The following is a 7,349-nucleotide window of genomic DNA, read 5'->3' as shown; positions in this document are numbered from 1 at the left end:
GTTGTCCTGAAGTTCTTGTAGTGTGTTTTTTTTCTTTATTACTGATGTTGTTCTTGAATGTGTTCTTGTATTCCAATTTCTCTATGTCTTTCTCCATTATCTGTATGAATGCATTCATCTGTGGTCCCTGCATATAGTTTGGGTAAAACTCAGATGTTGGTATTAGGTTTGTGTGTTTAAAGGGGTCATTATCTTCTGCATTGCTGCTTGCTTGGTTGTAGCAAAATATTTCCTGAGAGTTATTTTACGGGCAAATCTATGCAAATCGAGATAGGTGTTGAATTTGTTCAAAGAGGTGGTGGGGGCAAATTTGAGTCCCTTATCCAGTATTCTGAGATTGTCGTCTGTCAGTGCGATGTTACTCAAATTGAAGATGCCTTTCTCTAATTGGATTGGTTCTTTGTCTGTAGCACTTTTGCTCTTTACTCCTCCCCTACATCCTCTTCTTGTACTTCTAATTTTCTTTTTCCAGGTCTTGTCGGGATGCTGGTCAGACCTGTTTGTGCTGTTAGGGTGCTCATTCCTAACAAAGAGAGGGTAGCACATGTGTGTTCTTCGATGTAATTGTGTGGTAATTCCTTGGTGTCAGTGTGCATTACGATCGTTCCTTTATTTTCTGAGTCTTTTTCTATGTTGTCTTCTTGCTTTGGTCTGATACAATCTCTATTCTCTTTTGTTAGTGCTAGACTCGTATTCCAACCTTTTTCCAATGATAATCTTACTAACTTCTCATATTGAGCATCCTCTTCTACTTCATAAATGGAGAATGATTGATCCAGTGTAGTGTCATCCAATGTTGATGCAAATGAGTGTTACTCCCTTGTCTTTATACATTTTATTAGTGGAGATAAAACACCAAGTGTGAAAAACGTCTATTTTTCACACTTGTTTCTGATGTTTCACCAATGTTTTTTACTGGCTATCCAATTTGGATCGACCATTAAAAACAGCTTTCCACAACGAAAACACACAGGTTCAATGACACCTTTGTTTTTGTGTTAGAAAGAGCTGTTTCAGGGGATTTGGATTCACCTGCCCGAAGCAGGTGAAACAAAATCCCTGATAAGCTATGACGACCTGCAGTGTTCCATGCCCGCCATAGCAGAAGCAGGCTGGGACTGCAGTGATGGTCCTGTGGCAAGGGGAGCTGGCACTCAGCACTGGGACCCCTGGTGGGGAAGCTGGGGCAGCATCGTGACCTACATCCCCACTTTTCCACCGCCTCCCCCCCGGTGGTCTGATGATGAGGTAGAGGTCATGTGACTGGGATGCTGGAGGTTTAGCACTGCAACGGGGGTTGTCAGGAGCCATACACCGGTGCAGTAACAGGAAAACCCAATAAGCTGTAGCTTGTGCCAGCTTATCGGGGATAATAGGGTAGCCTCGTGTGATATCATCACCCACGGTGATGAACCTCAGATAATTGGATGTCCCCCAAAGTGTATTCCTTTATGGACTACTACCCAAATATCAATTTAATTTGCAATATAATATTATTAAATGTGAGAGGTAGATGATGCCATATAGGGGTGTTCTTTGTTTTCCACAAAGATAGACTGTCATTTCCACTCTGTAAAAAACACTGACTTTCAGCTCCAGCTCAAAGCCAACACAGATAAATTATTTTCCTACTCTTATAATAGGATGCTCTCTGCATTGTCCAATTGCACATCTTTCCCCCCGTAAATATTGGACAATAGGCCACTTTTCTTTATCTGTATCTCTGTGTAGCACCTGTGCATTTTGGGGGGTTTGTAACTATCATTGTATGCATGCTTATACACTTCAAATCAAGATTTACTAAATTTGGATATTTGAGATTCATGGAAGACTTGAATTTCTGAAAATGCTGCTGATCAGTCGGGAGGTGGGGAAAGGCATAAGAGCATAAGTTCCAGATGACTCTCTGTAGGAGATTCTTCTCCTGCTGATGGCTGTAGCCTAATTTAGTGGAGAACTTCATTAGTGTTAATATAAAAGGGATTGGTTGTAATCTATGATTTGGATGACTTCCTATTTTATGCTAAATGAATACTCTCTCCACTAATTGACTTTATGGATACATTGTAATTGGAAGTCACTCTGCAAAAACTACTGGTTACATAACTTATATATTGTTTCTACTGTACTACAGTAACAGTTTATGCTGCTATTTGATGTGAACAATACTGATTACCTATGAATCTGCAATCTAAACTCACCAATATGCCATAAGGAGAGAATTAAGGAATTTTTTTGCAGTATTTCTGTTACTTGTACTAACATCTACTAATACTATCATTATACTTTACATTTTATGTACAGTACTCTGAGCAAGGTTTTCAGAATACCTTATTGGATGATTGGAGAACAATCAAAAAGATACCTAATATTTGAAATGGTTTTACTTAGTTGAAGCTAATTTTTTACACATTTATTGCAGGTTGCATGGAATGATTTTCTTTCTCATTGTAGCAAATTATGCTTACTATGTTCTAAAATATATATTTTTTATGCTAATGTGTCCAGTTTTAGGTGTTTCTATTTTATACAGTATATATATATGTATGTATATATATATATATATATATATATATATATATATAAAAATATAAAAACAAACAAACAAGAGGGTTCTGCACTCTCATCAAAGTTCCTAATGGTGGGTGCTCCCGACAGACAAAATGTCCGCAAATGTAGACGAGAATTCCACGTGGTGGAGGGTGCACTCTCACTGTGTATAAAGTCCACACATTTCTTCAATAGAAAATTTTTATTGTAGCCTCAAAGGTTTCGACGTTTCGATCCAAAAACCAGGATCTTTTTCAAGAAGGGCCATACATGAATCATCAAATCCAATCATAATATAATGAATCCGAATAATTAAAAGTATATCTAGAAAAAATAGAACATAAACATGACTGAGCCTCCCAGGTCCCAATATATAACAATATTAGCGACAATGCTTGTGTCAACATAAACTACTACATAATACCAGATTTAGAAAAAAGGAACTCATATACCAAAAACAGGTGGCAGAGTAGTGAGACTACAAGGAGGAATAAATTAACACCCTGGCCAATATTTACTAAGAATTCGAGTTTGTCCGTTTTGTGTTTTTTTTTTTCTAAGTCCCAATCCGGGAATTCACTAAGCACCAATCTCGGCAGTGTTTGGACTATTCGTAATGGTTTGATTTGCAAAGTTCCGAAATACGAATGAATAGACCATCGGTCAAACGCCGCTGTTATTTCATACAATACGGGCATTCACTATTCATTCGTATTTGGGTGTTAGTTTCTGAGTGCTCAAGTGCGGGTCTGTTTTTTTTCGATTCGTTAAAAAAAGCAGCAAAAAAATAGACCTGCTTTTTCCAGTCGAGTTTGGATAACCATGCACGAATCAGTGAGATCTGTGCATGGTTATCTATGGGAAAGGGTCTGTTTAGTGTAAAAACTGAAAAAAAAATTGAGTGGGATCCCCCCTCCTAAGCATAACCAGCCTCGGGCTCTTTGAGCCGGTCCTGGTTGAAAAAATATGGGTGAAAAAATGACAGGGGTTCCCCCATATTTAATCAACCAGCACCGGGCTCTGTGCCTGGTCCTGGTACCAAAAATATAGGGGACAAAAAGCGTAGGGGTCCCCCGTATTTTTGAAACCAGCACCGGGCTCCACTAGCCAGGTACATAATGCCACAGTCGGGGGACACTTTTATACTGGTCCCTGCGGCCCTGGCATTACATCCCCAACTAGTCACCACTGGCCAGGGTACCCTGGAGGAGTGGGAACCCCTTAAATCAAGGGGTCCCCCCTCCAGCCACCCAAGGGACAGGGGTGAAGCCCGAGGCTGTCCCCCCATCCAAGGGCAGTGGATGGGGGGCTGATAGCCTTTTGAAAAAAATGTGAATATTGTTTTTAGTAGCAGTACTACAAGTCCCAGCAAGCCTCCCCCGCAAGCTGGTACTTGGAGAACTACAAGTACCAGCATGCGGTGGTAAACCGGGCCCGCTGGTACCTGTAGTACTACTACTAAAAAAATACCCCCCAAAAAACAGGACACACACACCGTGAAAGTATAAGTTTATTACATACATGCACACCTCCATATATACATACTTACCTATGTTCCCACGAGGCTCGGTCCTCTTCTCCATGTAGAATCCTTGGGGTACCTGTGAAAAAATTATACTCACATAATCCAGTGTAGAATCAGACCTTTGTATAATCAACGTACTTTGCAAAATAATAAAACGGAATCCAGACCACACACTGAAAGGGGTCCCATGTTTACACATGGGACCCCTTTCCCCGACTACCAGGACCCCCCCTGACTCCTGTCAAAGAGGGTCCCTTCAGCCAATCAGGGAGCGCCACGTCATGCCACTCTCCTGATTGGCTGTGTGCTCCTGTAGTGTCTGTGAGGCAGCACACGGCACAGATACAATGTAGCGCCTATGCCAGGACCGGCTCAAAGAGCCCGAGGCTGGCTGTGCTTAGGAGGGGGGACCCCACGCAAATTTTTTCAGATTTTGTAAGACTTTAATCAACTTTTTAAGGTACACAATGAAGCCCTGCACGGATCTCACAGATCCGGCCGGGATTCCTTGTGTTTTGTCAGGCAGTGTTTTACTCATCACTCCCGTAAAACACTGCCTGATATTACGAATCGACATCGGAAAAAACGATTGTGCAAAACTCGGCAGCCTAGTGAATGATCGTATCAGGATTCAAAAAGTTGCAGTAAAATGCACCCGATACCATTCGAGTTCAAACACCCTTCAAAATGTCCAAAACACGAATCTTTGTAAATATACCCCCCTGTGTTCACCACTGGTCTTAAAATGCATGCAAGGCCTACCCCTCCTCACCTCTATCAGCACATTCCAATGGGGCTGCATGTCTGAACTGCTGTATACCAAGTTCGGAGAATGTCCATATAATCACAGCTCTGCAACCAAACCACTGCTGTAATCAAAGGATATCTCTATTATAAATGTGTATCAGAATCAAATGTATATATCAAACCTTGTTACCACATAAATACCTATGGGTCTGGACAGGTGTGCACAAGGCTACACCTGGATAAGGCATTCTCCCACTCAGGGTCAACAGCTGCAGGATCTCAAAAAGGACATTCAGCCACTGTGATTACACATATACTCTGTTTAAACAATGTGCATCTGAGGCATAGAAATATATATAAAAAAAGCCATAATCAACGATCAATAAATACCTATAGGTCCAAGAGGATACACATAGGGCAGCCCCTGGGTTAAGTGTTCTCCCACATCAAATCCATAGCTACAAACAATAAATAAACCCAAATCAAAAGATTATAGGATTATACAAACATCAAACTTAATCAGTGGGACAAACCCAACATAGTTACTCATAGAATCATGTGGAACAATGCACAAACCAGGGCTGCATGCACCAATTGGATCTAAGCAGGGGATTTAAATACCCCTTGACCCGGAAGTATCAAGGGTGTGAGGGGTCAACTCAAAAAGTCACCTGAATAATTATCCAAACCTTTATTCCACTTGATTAACCGTTTACCACCAGCACAAAAGGCCAAATAAACAATCAGTATGCCTGTGTATGCATTAATATTCACAGTACAACAGAGGGAATATACAAAATAGCGCTGCATGCGCCGGGGGACCGGAAACAGAATATATAAGACACAGGCCCTGTGAGTTTTGTACATTGTGTTTTATGATTGAACTATTACATGCAATTTTTTTACAGCATTTCTACTATTATTTCTTCCTCTCCTTATCCTTCTTTCTTTTTTATTTTAGCTTAAATGTTTTTCTTGAGCTTGAATTGAAAGAAATATTGCTTTAATTTTCTAGTCCAGAGTCCTATTCTTAAGATCTGTGTTATAGCAGAGGAGCAAGTGCTGGCAGGCAAATTTTATTCTGGGGGACAAATCCAAAACACTGGCACATGTGCATCCCATCCTTAAGAATGGCTATACTCTAGAAATAAAGGTGTTGTATAATTCAGTACTGGTTAAAGTCTGTTTTACATAAAAAAGAAACTTATTGATATGCAGCTGTAGCTCATCAGCACTGGTCGGCTATCTCCTCTTGTACCACTGCCTGGCTCATGTTGTTGCCCAAGTAGCAAAATATTTAAAAACAGCAGCTCAGAGAAAGCGGTGTTGTGTCACTGGTGAGCTACAATGGTGTCCATGTAACATAAAAGTAATAAGTGGAATAAAACTTTCATTTAAGCTTGAAAAACTCAATTTTAAATTATGTATTGTGTATGTACATGGGGGAGAGAAGAAAATAATAAATAGCCACATAGACAGGGATACAAACAAAAAACAAAGGGGAGCAGAGGTACACATGGGTATGGGTGGAGGCACAGATTGGTAGGTGCAGATGCACCCATGGGTACAGGGAGAGGCACACATGGGTATGGGCAAAGGCACACATGAGTACAGGCAGAGGCACACATAGGTAGTAACTAGTGATGTGCACCGGACATTTTTCTGGTTTTGTGTTTTGGTTTTGGATTCGGTTCCGCGGCTGTGTTTTGGATTCAGACGCGTTTTGGCAAAACCTCCCTGAAAATTTTTTGTCGGATTCGGGTGTGTTTTGGATTCGGGTGTTTTTTTACAAAAACCCCTCAAAAACAGCTTAAATCATAGAATTTGGGGGTCATTTTGATCCCATAGTATTATTAACCTCAATAACCAAAATTTCCACTCATTTCCAGTCTATTCTGAACACCTCACACCTCACAATATTATTTTTAGTCCTACAATTTGCACCGAGGTCGCTGGATGACTAAGCTAAGCGACCCAAGTGGCCGACACAAACACCTGGCCCATCTAGGAGTGGCACTGCAGTGTCAGACAGGATGGCAGATTTAAAAAATAGCCCCCAAACAGCACATGATGCAAAGAAAAAAAGAGGTGCAATGAGGTAGCTGTGTGACTAAGCTAAGCGACCCAAGTGGCCGACACAAACACCTGGCCCATCTAGGAGTGGCACTGCAGTGTCAGACAGGATGGCAGATTTAAAAAATAGTCCCCAAACAGCACATGATGCAAAGAAAAAAAGAGGTGCAATGAGGTAGCTGTGTGCCTAAGCTAAGCGACCCAAGTGGCCGACACAAACACCTGGCCCATCTGGGAGTGGCACTGCAGTGTCAGACAGGATGGCAGATTTAAAAAATAGTCCCCAAACAGCACATGATGCAAAGAAAAAAAGAGGTGCAATGAGGTAGCTGTGTGACTAAGCTAAGCGACCCAAGTGGCCGACACAAACACCTGGCCCATCTAGGAGTGGCACTGCAGTGTCAGACAGGATGGCAGATTTAAAAAATAGTCCCCAAACAGCACATGATGCAAA

The 7,349-nt window shown here is 41.3% G+C and overlaps 1 long non-coding RNA gene across 1 annotated transcript; it reads right to left on the bottom strand.

Moving 5' to 3' along the window:
- Nucleotides 1–2,593: 2,593 nt before the first annotated feature.
- LOC135051208 (uncharacterized) lies at nucleotides 2,594–5,256 on the bottom strand. The gene is made up of 4 exons (XR_010242118.1): nucleotides 5,213–5,256; nucleotides 5,024–5,121; nucleotides 4,848–4,944; nucleotides 2,594–2,874 (listed from the first exon to the last, which is right to left on the bottom strand). It is a non-coding gene; the product is annotated as an uncharacterized LOC135051208 (long non-coding RNA).
- Nucleotides 5,257–7,349: the final 2,093 nt, after the last annotated feature.

Source organism: Pseudophryne corroboree, chromosome 2 (assembly GCF_028390025.1).
Source record: "Pseudophryne corroboree isolate aPseCor3 chromosome 2, aPseCor3.hap2, whole genome shotgun sequence".
Classification (NCBI taxonomy): Eukaryota; Metazoa; Chordata; class Amphibia; order Anura; family Myobatrachidae; genus Pseudophryne; species Pseudophryne corroboree.
Note: the sequence above shows the minus strand (reverse complement) of the source record. Positions and strands in the feature narration are given on the sequence as shown.